We start from the raw sequence: 16,363 nt of genomic DNA on the forward strand, positions 1-16,363 counted from the left end.
ACATTTCTGTGTTCTGATATGTATTTAATTTATGTACACATATCTTGAGGCTCTGTTAATATTTTTCGTTGTTTAAAAATGTATTCATCTCAACTTTTAAACAAAAAAAATCAACATTTTTTATCCCTTTTTCCAGGCAAAACTGAAATCTTATTCAATATCATGACTTTTTTGCATCATTATACGACTGAAAACTCTCAAAATATTCTGATATCTGTTTTGAATCTTATTCGTATACCTTCTTATAAATGTTACCTTTAAGATATTCCTTGAATTTTTCTGTCCTTTAACCTAAATCCATATTTCTTTTGGACTATTATTATCAGTTGCCAAAGTTTCATATAGATGGAAGATATTCTCGAAACAGGTTAATTAACCTTAAAGCTTATGTACTATATATTGCTAAGTATACAGTTATAGCTGGATGAAACGATGATAATACACCCTTCTACAATTACATCATCATCATTTTCATTTTCATCTTCATCTTCATAGTTGCACGATATCACATAATTAATTTTCCATCGCAATGAGAACGATACCACTACCACTACCAGGACCAAAGGACCACGACCAGAAACCAGACCACAAGAAGAAGGCTTTACTCATGTTAGTACAGCATAAACATTACAACAATAATAATAATTTGTATCCTTCCATGCGAATTGCGGTGACTGCCTTGAATTTGATATCAATGGCGACAAAGAAACCGACTTTAATATCCAATGTCTCTCCTAAAAGAAAACGCACATACTAAACAGAAACTCACATATCTCATCATCATATATCTATGGGAGTTAGGATCCTTTACATCCGCTTCGATGATTACTACTCGTACACATATAACTGTACTGTCAGGAGGAGGCGGAGTGAATGGAATTTAATATACTTTTAATGGCGGTTAAATACTATTGTCGTCGTACTTTCCGCTGCCGCAAACCAAACAGGAACTCATCTCCTATGCGATATAAGATCCAGGATGATGTATGATAGATATTTTTCAAAAACAACAACAACACAAAACTCATAAAGGATATGTTTTTCCTAATTCTATACCACACGCAAAAGTTCTTTATTCTTTAATAGAAAACTCCCCGAAGTGCCATCGATCTCGTGTTGGGGGTGTAGTGAATCTTCGAGTCCTCGAGTCCTCAGGAAGGAATAATAAAAAATTAAAGACGACAGTTTCTCTCTTGAAATGTTTTCCAGCAGCATCTCACATAGAGAATCCAGCACGTCCCGGAAACTTTTTATGCCTCCATTTGTTTATTTTATTTTTTAAATTACCGTATCCCCAGGTGGTGGCGCGGCGCGCTTGTTGACAGCCAAAGAGAGATTTTTCTTTTTGGGCTTCGAAGAATTTCATCCTATAAACTGTCGTCCTTAATTAGCCGGCTAACGAGTGTGATTGACAAATTTGAAAGGATCTTACTATTCACTATAGCGTTGCCCTTATGCTGCTGATAGATATACGAGAGAGACGTTCGAGACATTTTATATTCATCGGATGAAGGAGAAAGTAATCTGTGAAATGCGACTGAAATGTGAATTAACTTAATTCAAATGAACGGTCTCCGCATCCTATCGTATCCTTTGCTATCGTATAGCTACGGTAAGACTGGAAGCTGTGCGATGACGACGGTGACGACGACTCGATAATGCTGGTGCTGTTAGTGTTTTGTTCTGTAGAGAAAAATGAAAGACAGTTTAGTTTCATTAGGAATATCGGATTTAAGGATCTTTGTGTATACACTTTCTGTCGTTTGGACTAATAGAGCGTGTATAACAAGTTTTTCAAAAAAAATAAAAGGATATCGAAGAGGAAGAACTTATCAAAAACTTATACTCTTAGTCTTTAGTCTTTTAGTGTATATAAAAGCGAGAGATTCTTTCTGATTAATTAATACTTTTTCAATTAGTTGAAGAAGTATTTCTGTTCAAGTCAGAAAATAAGTTTGGTCTGTAAATAAAGTTCAGGATTTGAATTATTGACAGAGATTAATCTTAAAAACAAAACAAACGAAAGAAAAACCAAATTTGATGGCAGTTAAAGTAAAAGATTTTGTTAGTTTTGCCGCCATTGAAGGAAGTCTTGAAGATTTATATTGCTTGTCTCTTTTTATTGACATTTAAGGACTACAATTAATAGTGATTATAGATATCTGATTTGTAGAGCTTAATTGTTTTGAATCTTTTGTTTTTCGACAAATTAGCCTGTTTTCAAGTGTTTTTGTTTTTAAAGTATTTGAAATGTATCGGTGTTGAGAGTAGACATTGTCGATTAAGGGCTTTAAGGACTCTAAATCTAATTTTAAGCCTTTTGGATATAAAATACGTTTTGTGTGTATTTGCTTTAATAATGGACTGGGTCTAAATACTGTATTTAAAAATAGTATCAAATATTTGGTGGTGGAGTTACTGTTAATAAAAATTCGTAGTTTCAAAGTTCTAGTTGGCCAAAATTCCATCTTTAAGAGCAGATCAATTTACCAACCGATTTAAGGTGAAAGAATGTATCAATTGAATTAACTGTTTTATTGTTTCAACCTGCAATCGGTTGAAAAATTGATCTTTTTTCTAAAAGTAAAGTGAATATTTCTAATTTTGTTTATATTGTGAATGTGCTTTTCACAGATGCTTGATTTGTTTACCTCAATAAGAGGAACATTCTACTTACGAACGTAAGGTGGCGCTACAGTCCGTTGTGGACCTGGGCCTCAACCAACATGCATCTCCAGCCATCTCGGTCCCTAGCTAGCTGTATTTGGTTTTGCAGGTCAAGTTTATTGAAGTCCTCTCCCACCTGCGTGTGCCACTTGAGTCGTGGTCTTCCTCTACTGCGGACTTTAATTCTGCTAACTAGGTCAGTGTCGCTGTACAGCCCGTACAGTTCATCGTTATATCTTCTCCTCCATTCTCAATATATGCAGACGGTTTGATGACCCTAACAATTTTTCTCTCGAAGCATCCTAAGAAGCTCCCCTTATTCTCTGACAGGGTCCAGCCCTCAGGGCCATAAATGAGAACCGGAATGATGAGTGTCTTATAGATGGTGAATTTAGATGCTCGATAGAGGACTTTACTACCCATTGCCTTCTAAGTCAAAAGAAGCAGCAATTCGCAAGAGTTATTCTTCATTTGAAATCAGCTTTGTTGTCGTTGTCTGAGTTTATACCGGTGCCTAGGTAGACAAATTTCTCAACTATCTCAAAATTATAGCTGTCCATGGTGATGTTTTATCGAAGACGTCGTTGTTCAATGTCCTTTTTTGATGACAGCATATACTTGGTCTTAACTGACATCACGCTTTGATCTTCCAATTATGTCAATATCATCTGCGTATCTCAAGTAATTGGATGGACCTTTACAAGATTGTGCCTCTAGTGTTGACGGTTGAGTTTTGCACAATTCTTTCCAGAACGATGTTGAAGAAGTGGCATGACAGTGCATTTGCCTTGTCTAAAACCTTTTCCGAACTTGATCATTCTCCATCTTCATTCTGCACAAACGGATAAGTTTGACAGGGGTGCCAAGACTAGATATTGCTCGGTAGAGCTCTTCACTATAGATGCGGTCATACGCGGCTTTAAAATCGATAAAGAGATGGTGGGTATCGATAGCCGTAGTGTGAATACAAGGAATAATCAGGTTGTTGACGAATGGCTTTAGACGTTCACATAATAGGCCAGAAAGCAACTTATATGCGATGTTCAGGAGACTGATGCCTCTGTGGTTGGCGCAATTTAGAGGGTCTTCAAAGAAAATTATTTATAAAATCAATTAAGTCAAAAAGAAAAGTTAAAGTCCAACTGATATTTTTGTTTGACGAAGATATGGAGTTAAATGGTTCTGTTTCCTTTCTATGGGAATAGCTAGATTGTTGAAATCGCTGAAATGACGAAGCTTGTTGGAGCCACAACCTGTGAATGATATTTCTTCTTCCTTATTTCTTATTTTAGATTCATCGATAATCTCTGTCACTTTTTTGAAGTTCGTATTGGACAATCTTAGCTACTAAGCTCTACAGAAATGTTTTCCCACTTTGTATTAGCTAAAGTTTTGAAAAAATTCTTTTTCGACTTCAACATCAACGTTCTCTTTGCTTCACAGGTTCAATCTGGACAACTGTTTTCTATTGTTTACTTCTTTGCGATTCCTTTAAAAACAAAATAATTACAAATGAGAAATGCTTATGTCAATACCGATTTTTACATTCAAATCAGATTAAAGCATTAAGAAAGATTCCTGACAACATTACTCGCACACAGGAATGGCTGAGAGTTGTAAGTTACTAGTTCTTAACGGACTGTTGCACCACCTAATTTATTTATTTGATGGCAGTTGATTTAAATTATTTTTTTTTTATTGAAATCCTAAAAATGCTAACAACAATGTAATGAAAAAGAAAAAAATGACAAAGACCACTTAAATCAGTAGTTTGGTTATTATTTATTTATCATTACAATTTTGAAAATGTCTATCATTGAAAATAAAATTAATATACAAAAAAAAAAATCAGGTAAACAATGTTCTTCCGAATCATAAAATCAAAAAGATGGTAATAACTTCCTACATCCTATAACAGTCGTTTAAAGAACTTCAAAAGTTGAAATTTATAAGCTGTTTTTGTTATGATATTCGAAACGTTTTACCAATTTATCGTTACATTTTTGGAAAGAAACTGTCAATTTAATTTTTTTTGTAAATTACGCCAGGTGTCAATTTTTTCCTTAGCTTGCCAATTGTTACCAGTGTTTTTATCATCATTGACAAAATAAAGGTAATGGGTTTCAATAAACTATTTTTTTAGAAGAAAAATGTAGCTCATAAGCTTGAGTTTGAAACCAAAAATATAACCTTTTTATCGAGTTGTATTTTTTGATACATTACTACTTAGTATTTTACAAGCCGGTTTCTATCGGGTCTATCAACAGTTGACCATATGTTTGCTCTCACTAAAGTTTTTATAGAAGAAAAAAAACTGTGCTTTTTTGTCGATTGAAAAGCATCCTTTGATACGGTTAACAGGAATTCTTTAATTTATAAAATTTCAACCCTGAGCTTATCAACAAAATTTCTCAACTTATATAAGCTTCTTATAACCGATACCTCTGCTGCTGTATGGAATGGAAGTGCTGGTGTTCCACAAGGTTGTGGATTAAGGCCATTAATGTTCGCGCTATATATTGATGACGTATCCAAAGATTTCCCTGGTGGTTTAAAGGTTGGTGAAACATTAATAAAAATGCTCCTATATACGAATGACATTATTTTTTTTTTCTGATAATCCCATAGCTTTGCAGTTACAAATAAACAAGCCCAAGGGTTTTTGTGATTTATGGGATTTAAGTATAACTTGTAACCTTGATTTTCGCACAAATGTAAAAGAAAAGTGCACTGCAGTCAAAACGGCAATAAATCTTAGGTGGGGTAATTTCTTCTGCTCTGCGAAATACAGAGCGTTTGATGCAACCATTAAAACATGCCTGTGCTATGCAAATGAATTGTTTGGCTACCAAAACTTAGAAGAGTTTGAAGTAATTCAACACTTATTTTACAAACGCATCTTAAAACTGGATAATTCAACACCTACATATCCATACTGAATCCGGTATGCCAGAAGTATTCTTAAAGAATCTAAAATCAAATGCTGATTATATAACAAAAGTTATGAAAATACCAGACTCAAACCTTCAAACCTCAAACGATATTAAAATATGCACTAAGACGTCACATATCGTCTTTTAAAGAATGGAATGATCTAGCTGTTAGACACAGCGTAGACTTCAACCTCAATAATACAGCCCATACCAATTGGCAGGATTTATTCTACAGCTGTAGAGCTAAAATAGATGATTTCCTGTATGTCTGAATAGAGCACAAACATCAACAACTAGGCTTATATGTAAAGAATTAAACCACACACTTTTTTTTCGAAATTATTTTAACGAAAAACTCACTCTTAATCAAATGAGTATTATCTTTAAAGCAAGGACTGAAATGCTTTGTTTAAATTATAAAACTCATAGAACTTACATCCGCCCAATATGTAGTTTGTGCAACCGCAATGAAACCAAAACCTGTATCATTTTCTAGCTATATGCCCAATCATACAAGAAATCCGCAGGCTTTACTTTTTAAAGAGTTTCCTTACACTTGAAGATACAAAGGATCTCTTAAATGGTTGCCCAGTTTGGAACATTCTTTGTCTCTATGTGAATCATGCCTTATGTTACCGTAACAGTTTCATCGATAGAATTTTAAACTTTTTCTGTTTAAACAAATTCTCCATTTTTTTATTTGTTTTATTTATTTAAAATTTTTTAAATCTGAAATGTAAATGTTATATTATATTTTTATATGTATTTATAACTTTAACCTTTTCTTTCTTTTTCCTTAAAACTCGAAATTAAACAATTAGGCAGACTGCACATTTTTTGTTAAGTTTTACAATTCTTATATCAACAAAATGTAAACAATTGTCGAGAAATAAAGAATTTATTATTAATAATAATAATATTTGATAGGTGTATATTTGAAAACTTAGTCTCATATTTTAGTTCACTTTGCTGTAATAATTCAAAAATAAAAGACAGTTTGGCCACCTCCGTTAAGCTTTGCGAGATAATAAATACCTAATTTTCCTACCCTTGTCATTTAAGTCATATCTATTTCTTGTGGTTACAAAAAAAACAAGTAGAACAATGTATGAATGAAAAGTAAAAGCTTAAGTATTTAAATATATTTTGATATAAAAGGTCGTCACCCTCGTTTCAATTTATAGAAGTAAATAATGTAATTCGTGAAAACAACAAAAGTTACCTATATGCACGATTAATTTCAATTATTCTTGTAAATGATTAAACAAAAACTCTTTCAACAATCTACACTAAACAATACAAATTCCTACATATGCATGCCTCTTTCCCAAAAATAATTTATTAAACAATAGTTTTTTTTGTTATATTGCTAATACTCAAACCACTCAATCCATTAAAGTGAATAGAACTTATTAAAGAAGTGATTATGATGAAAGATAAACACGAACATGTGGCTTTTTCCTTGACTCAAGATCTTTCGTTTTGAAAATAAAAACACACGAACATACATTATTTATACAAACTTTCGATTCTTATTGAAGAGATTCCACGTCTGAAAAGTTTTTCGTCACGTTCGATTTATTTTTGTGTGAAAGTTTCCATCAAAATCTTCATTAATCTGAAATGAATTCCATAAAATTATTATTGCTATGGGGTATTTTTAAAATAAAAAGCTATAAAGGTTCAAAGTTGCATAAATATCTATTTTAAGTATTTTTCTCGAGGACGAACTTAATTAATACCTTAAACAAATATATGTGCATAAAATTCATGTTGTATTTAAGGTTTTATGAAAATTTAATGTAAAACTTATGCAAATTAAATGTTTAGATGCCTAACCAAGTTTTTCCCCATCCTTCCATTATAATCAATAACCTTATGAATCATTAAGCACTGTCACTTATCACAACCCTAAAGGCAAGACAAACCCTTTCGATGAGTGACCACAATGAAGTATGTGGCTTTGGCTTATGCAAGAAAATTCTCCTTAAAGAAGTTTCAAAACTTTTAAAAAAGTTATGAGGAATATTAATAAGCTGACAAAGTTTTCCGGATTCCAAACTAATGAAACAAAAAATAAAACTTTTCCTCGATCAATATGGAAAGAACGACACGACTACTGTAGGATATGAAGGAATTAGAATTTTCTTATTATTGTTTCAGTACCATCTAAGAAAATTTGAAATTCCATAAATTCTTTATGATCTCAATAATTCTCAGTAAATCTTGTATAAGTTCAATCATGTATGGATACATTCCACAGATTTCAAAGGGGGAAGGGAAAATACCTACTTGAGTTTTATGTACTCGTACGTCGTCGTGGTAGCTTCTTAAAAGTATAAAACAAACAAACCAACTGTTGACATATTTAAGCTTGAGAAAACAAGCCCTAAAATAAAATCCATTGATCATAAATTCATTGAATGTCTGGACATAAAATCAAAAACAATAAACATTCAGGTAATGTGCAATAAATTCACTTCAAGGCTTAACAATGAAAAAAAAAACATACAGCAATGCTTAAAGTTTTAAAGAGGTAGATTGTAGTGTTCCCTATATTTGTTTTTGAACACAGAATTTGATGGATGTCAGAATAGATCCCATGTAGAATATTGGTGTTTTTGCACATTTGGATCCATCAAAACCAAGTTTGACCGACACATTCATGGTATTCAAAGCGTCTATATAAAAGTTAATTATTTAAAAGGCAGTTGCTTTAATGTGTTTAATTTGTATTCAGTTAAAGTTTTTTTTTTATAAAATGTCCCAAGACTATACGACTATGCAAAGGTTACATTCTGGCGTATACGCACTTTATTAATTAGTTGAATTGTACTTTTAATGTTGGCACCTAAACGGAAGCAGAACTATTGTTGGGAAGGAAGATCAATTCTAATTCGAATTGAATACAAACTTCAGTTGTCAAAAAATGTGTATTTTTCTAATTATTAAAATAAGAAAATTAAAAATTAAATTTAATTTATTAAAACATTCCTAGAAATCATTCAACTTGCATAAAGTTGAATTGCAAATGTTTTCTATATTTATCAAAACTTTTGTATTGATTTAATATTTACGTAGCTCCTTAAAAATGGTGCTGTATTTCACATACAACATGACCAATATTTTTTAGTAAAATGTATTTCATGGATAAATAATGGTTCAAAATTCAATCAATTAGACCAAAATAAAATCATTATCTTTCGTAAATCCAATAATGTCTTTAATTTAGTATTCGTTTTTGATTCTATTTTGCACAATACCCTATGCCTATAGGTACTTGCTTATATAGCCAATGTCATATTAAGGATGTAACAAAGAAAACATTAATTCGATTTGGCAAAAGGATCTTGAGCTATGTGAAACGTAAATCGCAAATATACTTATTCCTATATCGATACTTATGCTACATACATGCAAACATAAAAATATAAGAAGTTGTGGAACATTGATGTGAATACGGCCATAAATTGTTAAGAAATCCCGTACTTCTTCAGATGTACATATATATTCTTATACGTTTCCTTGGAGTGTTTCCGTTGGCGGCTTAAGGATTTCCAATAAACCTCAACCCACAGACCCTAGTGTACAAGTAAACATATATGTGTGTACCTTATACTGGTTCTGCACTGGTTGTCGGGTAATTTATTACAAAATAAACGAAATACCATCAGAGGATATTACAGAAATGATATGGCATTGTTATGAGGTAACATATTTTCTTCTTCTTTTAAGTTAAAATGCCTTTACGTGCGCTGCTGCTCACATCATGTGGATGGGGATTGGGGATGTGGATGAGATTAAATGTTATATGACAATAGAATACGGTAACTATAGTTCAAGGATGTTGTATGCTAACAAGTATCACGGAAGATATTCTATTTAAGGATTATGCATATACTTATATCCTAAGTCGGGAAGCTCTCGAATTTAATTCATTCACTACATTTGTTTGAATCTATGTATTTCTGCACTGATTTAGAAAATATGATTTTAAATTAATACCTAATTTAACTGCGAAAGTTAATCAGGATCACCAAGGACTAACGAACTATAAGATGACAATTATATAGATAGATAGATCTTTATTGTAACAGAAATTCTTATAATTTAAACCTAGATTGCACAATTTACAGAGATATGCTGTCTTACATTCTACCTTTATACTGAAAATATTATAACAAGCATTCAATTTAGGATATGAAAAATATTGTTTTAGACGAGCGAGCCTATTAGTAGTATAGTGCCAGTTTTGTTTAAACGAATTAAATGGTTAGCATCCATACGTCTATAACAGGAATTGTAGTAAGGACAGATTTCTTCTCACTACTTTAAAAGACGTTAACACCGTGGTAGACTTTGGCGTATACACAACAAATTGTTTTCTGTTAGCTTACTGCAATAAACACACATTTATTTAAGTTAGCCTTAAGTGTTTTAACGCTGCTTCAATTTTATGATAGAACAACGTCAGCTGGTTTCTTTTGAACTTAAATTCGGCGGAAAGTGTAAAAGTGGCATTTTTTTTTCAAATCCTTTTAGTTCTGAAAAACATATCTCTTATTTTCTTCTTGCAAATACGCTCAGATATATGTAGTATTTTGATTTGATAGTGGTTTGATATTTAGTACTTATTTCAAAGTCAGATATTTTTTCAAAATATTTGTATGCAAAAGAAATTTCCAAATTTTTTTTTCTTAAAACGTGTTCTATTTCAATCTCTTTTAACGATTAAAAACGGTGTCTCTTCAGGTTAACAAATAACCAAAAGTCACATAGTACTATGAGTCTGGCGAATATGGTTTTTGGTGAACGATACGGGATAGTTTTTTTTTATAAAACGACCACGAAATACGAATGCAGAAATTCATCGCTTTTGGAAGAAAACATAATGATATAACAGAAATGACTAAAAATCATCGATTTTGGAGGACCTATTTTCAATTTTATTGGTGTCGTGGCCATCAGAAAAATGTGTTGATTACGAAATAAAAGATTCGAAACAATACGAGGAGGGACCCAAAAGAAACGGGAATCGAACTGTGGTAGGGACAGAGATTGGGGGTAGTCATTGTTCGACCAGGTATGATTTAGGGAGGGGTTTCATGAGTAAGTGTGCGAAGTTCTGTTGCTGTAAGTATATTGTTTCACCCGTAAGAAACGCTTTTTTTCATTTCGATGAGAGCAACGCGCGGTTGTGAAATTTTGCTTCCTGTTTGGAAAATCTGCTACGGAAACAGTTGTAATACTCAAGCCTGCTTATGGGGATGCTGCCCTAAGTAAAACCAGAGTCTACGAATGGTTTTCCCGTTTTAAATTTGGAGAAATGTCAATTAAAGACCAACCCCGATCAGGACGCCCCGTTACGTCAAGAAATGACGAAAACGTTGAAAAAAATCAATCATTGATCAACTCAGTGAAATGAGTGGAATATCATGGAGTTTAATTCAGAGGATTTTATCTGAAGATTTGCACATGCAACGAGTTGCAGCCAAACTTGTCACACGTCTTCTCACGGGCAATCAAGAGGAGAGTCGAGTTAATGCATATTTGGAACTTATAAACGGAATGACACCAATTGTTAACCCCCCTACTCACCGGATCTGGTACATTGTGATTTATTTTTGTTCCCCAGACTTAAAAAGGACATGAAAGGAAAGCGTTTTATTACCGTAGAGGAGGTGAAACAAACATCGCTTGAAGGTCTGAAGAGCATTTCAATAAATGAATTTGAAAAATGTTTGAAACAATAGAAGCATCGTTTGCAGAAGTGCATTGCGGTCAAAAGAGAATACTTGGAGGGTGATACAAATTTGGTGCAACAATATTAAAAAATAAAAAGTTATGACGAAATTCCCGTTTTTTGGGTACCCCTCGTATATGTTTTCTGAAAGCCAATAACCCATTTTTGCAGTTACTTTATAAAACTAGGTTTTGCCCAAAGTTTAAAAAATACAATCTTAAAGTAAGATACACTTTTGTTTTTTTATTTCAGAAAGTATTGGGTATAAGAAGACGGAATGGGGCTCGAAATAAAAATAAGATCGTAGAGTTTATTTATGGTGAAGAAACTTATTGATCAGGGTTAAAATCAGAAAATCTTGAAAAAAGCTTACGATTTTCATTACATTACACACTACGCAGCACATAAATGTACAGGGTAGAGAACTTAGCACCTTGAGCGACTAGACTTTGTAAGGTGATAACAACACAAGACAATAATTTAAGACAGAAGGACAGAAGAGGAAGAAGAACAGACAGAAAGAACACATGACAACAGCAAGCGGTAGGTTTCGAAGCGGTCTGTCTACTTACCACGCTCACTGATTCTTAATTTCGGTGATCGATGGGAACCGAAGCTTTATCCGTGACTAGGCCGTTGCCTAGGAGTTTCATGTTTTTATTTAGTGTTGCGTTTGGACCTCCAGATCGAAAACAGGGATTATTTATAAGACCAAATCATGCGGTTTGACTGTTACCCTAAAATACTAAACAATCTACAAATTAAAATTTTATGTTTTTTTTTGTCACAGTATGTTTGCAAGTTTTGGATGTTTTGCTTGAAATTTCGATGATTGAATAAGAATTATTAGAATTAATTGATTGAGACAAAAATTAACATTATTAACAAAAGCTTTGGAATATATGATCCAACTTATTAAAAGATTTAACAACAATTGAAAAATACATTAATATTTGATATTTTAAATGTACAATAATTATGAAAATGAAGGATATTTTAACAAAGTGCTTAAACAGTAGAAGAGATATGACAAAAGTCGTTATGATGTTGGCTAAGTTTGTGCAATAGATAGCAACAATCAATTATGTTTGATTTATTTCATTGGCCTAACTAGAAGTGCAAGGCAAAAGTAGACTAAGTGCTTGATAGAGCATTCCTGCACTGAAGGTTTTAATATCTTTGTATTTGGACTAAGGGAAAATAGGTTTATAAATATGGAATGTAGCCAAACATTAGAAAACATCTATTACAGAAATGATTCAATTTTCGTTCCTACTTGAATTACAGCCAGGACTGTATTGGAATAATTTCCTCTTCATATCAAAAGAAAAGCCTTTACGAGAAGGTAAGTTGAACAAAATAATGAGATAAAGCTAGGAGCATATTATTAAATATTTTGCCTAGGAAACTGCAGCAAGCACACTTAAAGAAGCATTTAACAGGAACACTTCACATAGTACCAATGCATTCATCTGTCTAGACAAATAAATTCCTTCTATAAAGTAGTGCTTGTCCTATTGTCCATATACATATAACACAAAAACCAAAATAATTACAAAAACCTCTTTCAATTAATTTTTCTGAATAGACCACATTCCCATTTGCTTTATACCTCTATACTGAGTGCTGAACCACACGTAAGACTAAAAGTGTGTCTTTTTTGTTTGTCACCTTCGAGTAAAATATCATGAACAATACCAATTGTTTTCGACTGAGAGGTTAAGATTCAAGCAAACTCAAAAACAACAAAGTCTAAACAAATTCTATATCAAGTTTCATTTTCTATTTGGAGAAAACAATTTGCGTCATAAAGTGCACTGTTGTGTTTCCACCCGAACAAAACTTCTTTCCCAACCTTCTTTCACCCAGTATGTACTTTAATGGTCATCATTCTAGGATTTGGCAAGTGCATGGTAACAAAGAAATTCTTATGAGATATCATGTCGGAAATTTCAAAGCTTTCAAATATGATGAATGGAATATCTGGTGTGGGCGGGTATAGCTGTACAGAATTTTAAATAAAGGACTTTGCATCGTAAATCAAATGGTTATCCTCAATTTGCCCTTAGAAGTCTATAAAATTCCCATAAGTTTACATAAATAAAGAATGGAGACTATGATAGTATATACGGTATATGAATCATCTATATAGGAGTTGGCGACACCAAATAATAGTCGGGTGACAGACAGACTGGGTCTCTTGACCAGCAAATGGCATGGCAATGGATTGGTCAATGTGATGCTTCCATGTCGATTGTTTTTGAATAAAAGCCCTCAATTCTGCCTTTCTTCCTTTATTCTCATTCTTCTGTTTTTCTATTTCTATATTTGTCTCTTAAAATACTCGTACACCATCCCAGGAATAAGTTAAATGGTGTGGACTTAATGTGAATTTAGTTTGATTTTGATTATGAATTCCTTCCTTGAATGAGAAGTTATTTCTGCAGCTACGTTCGTAATGTTTTCTGGGAAGATACCTTTTTGATTATAATTTAATGTTTGCTTTTCGAATATGATTCTCAATCCGATGCATTTGAACATTTTCTTCGAATTTTACGAAAATCAACACGAAACAAATATCCATGTCTAACATTTGTTTGTATTTTGATAGCAAATTTACTCGCTCAACCCGACACAGGAGATGCATTAGGAAAGTCAATATTTTCTCGAAATGTATCGCCTGCACAGAGGGTTGGCTCCAGTAGTGCTGGAAGGCTCCATACATGTGTCTAAATAAAGAGAAATGTATTTCAATCCGTGGATTTTAGTTTTGGGTTAAATAAATACACCACATGTGTTTTTTTCAGGGACTCTCCCTGACACATTATGGACCAATATAATGAACAAAAGCAAAAGAGAAGAAGATGATAAGTGTAAGAAATACACCTCCTTGAATATAAATTTTAACACCTTTCGGATTGCAACTTTAAAAGCCACTCAACCATTTCGAAGGGATATGACCTGTGTTGCAAACTGCACAGTGCCTTAAAATTCACACGTTTTAGAACTTCAATCTTGTTTTCATTAGAAGTTGATGTTCGTATCACAATAAACAAACATAAACATCGCAAGACGAACACTTGAACCCAATCAACCCCCAATTCCATTCCTAAGAAGCTTTCACTCAAATTTCCACTCCTGCGCAATGAGTTCGACTCGGCCAGAGCTTTTCGTGCCATGCGATGTTTCAAAACCTTCTGTTATCAGTTGATGCCATTGCTATCGCTTCTGCCACGACCTGTTGTTTGAAAAACGTGTATCTTTAACAAATCAGTTATCTGAAGATCATCAAAGGACACGGTACACCTTTCCGGATGAATTTCTTAACTTGGTGATTCCGTTCCGAAAACAGGGCGGGAATTGTTTTGAGTATTTTTTTTAAACTCAACATCCGGATGGATTTCGATTAAAAAATAAAAAAGAAAACAAAAAACTGCAATGGGATTTGAATTGAAATGTGACCGTTTGTCATTCGTGGTTGGCCGCCATCTTAATTTCATTTTTTACCGTTAAGTGTTTTGCACGAAGCAATTATAAAACTCATTCAGTTTTGCCTGTCAATCAAGTTAAATGCACTTTGTCCTTCACCAGGCTTTCAGACGGTTGTTTTGAATCCTGTTTATTTTTAAGTCTCGCTCTTTTTGTGTGTTTTTGTTCTCCTGCCCTCAGTACCTCCTCAGTGTAAAGGATAGTGTTTCGCGTTTCGCGAAGAACAAAGCAACACGGAGTAAGAAATTACGTGTCAAGTGAATTGAAAGGAGCTGTCATTCTGAGAGTGATAATCTGTCAAAGTGAAAATGCATTTTTCTATACCTGCGATGCTGTAGAAATAATTTAAAATTTAATGAATACCTTTCTGTTTCAAAGAACCAAGAGTTCTGGCTTAAAGTGATTGTGAGTGTTTTTGAAAATACAAAAAGAAAGAAGAAAACAGAAATCACAAAGTTTTAAATAAACTTCAAGAATAAGTGTGAATGGAGGTGGAAAAGAGTACCATCAGGATCGTCTTTAGCTTCATTAATCTTTTTCAGGAATCCTTTGGGGTGTCCTGAAACATCAAAACAACTAACAACGATATCCAGCACAGGTAGGTGTTGAGATTGGGCATTTCTTATACAAGTTGCTATTCTCAATATACGGAAATACTATATAACAGTATATATTATATATTTGCATACTTTGTGGGGTGAAATTGGATGATATTTGTTATTTTGAGCTTTCAAATGTCTATCTATCTGTCAATAGTTGAAAAAGATCAATGTTGTTTTTTCCAATGGAACAGAAGATTGGGGAACGAATTTACAGAAATCGATTTGTATGCAAATTTGTTTGTTGTGTACAGTTTCGAGTAAAGCACCAATTTCAGTTTTTTGATTGCTCATCTATGTTAACATTTAAGGTGGTTGTTGACTTGAAGGTGAATTAATTTGGAAGTCTTGACATCATATACACTTAATGGCTGTGTAATTAATTAAGTCACCTTTTTCTATAGTAAGACACTTTTCATATATTCGATATGGGACATGTTTCTCTAGGGAATAAGGACGACTTGAGGTTACCTTTCGAAGCCGCGTACCTGTACTCCTATATTAACTGCTGGATATACCTCTTTTATCATTAAAGTTTGACCCTTTTCGAACTGTTTAACAGAGATAAACACATAAATCTAGGACATTCCTCCTTACAACTTTTGAATTTAAATTAAGACACAGACGTCAAACTTTACTTACCTACTCGTACCTTGTATTTAGTGTACTTTTGTATATATTTGATGAATGTTTTCCAAGGTAGGTATAGTATGTATTTAAAACAACAACAGCAACAACAAAAATTGTGTTGAAAATAATGTATGTGAAGTTTTAAGGCTGAATATATTTTGAGGTTCGCCTTTAAGGAGAGCCATAGTCATTCATTCTACTCGTCTCCTCGCACAGGACCCTTTTTAAATATATTTTACTGGAACAAATGGCTCTTTAAATATTCTGTGGTTAGCAATATATCCATCTCAGAATGAATATAA

The 16,363-nt window shown here is 33.0% G+C and overlaps 1 protein-coding gene across 2 annotated transcripts in view; it reads left to right on the forward strand.

The window, feature by feature from the left end:
* LOC129942846 (prolactin-releasing peptide receptor) overlaps nucleotides 1-16,363 on the forward strand; it is a 141,751-nt gene that overhangs the window by 34,000 nt on the left and 91,388 nt on the right. Inside the window, exon 1 of one of the 2 annotated variants that reach the window (XM_056051941.1) lies at nucleotides 14,632-15,430. The exons of the other annotated variant lie outside the window; for it this stretch is intronic. The gene's annotated coding sequence lies outside the window, so the exon portion shown is untranslated. Of the gene's footprint in view, nucleotides 1-14,631; nucleotides 15,431-16,363 lie in introns of those variants that run through there. 2 annotated transcript variants of the gene reach the window in all.

Source organism: Eupeodes corollae, chromosome 1 (genome assembly GCF_945859685.1).
Source record: "Eupeodes corollae chromosome 1, idEupCoro1.1, whole genome shotgun sequence".
Classification (NCBI taxonomy): Eukaryota; Metazoa; Arthropoda; class Insecta; order Diptera; family Syrphidae; genus Eupeodes; species Eupeodes corollae.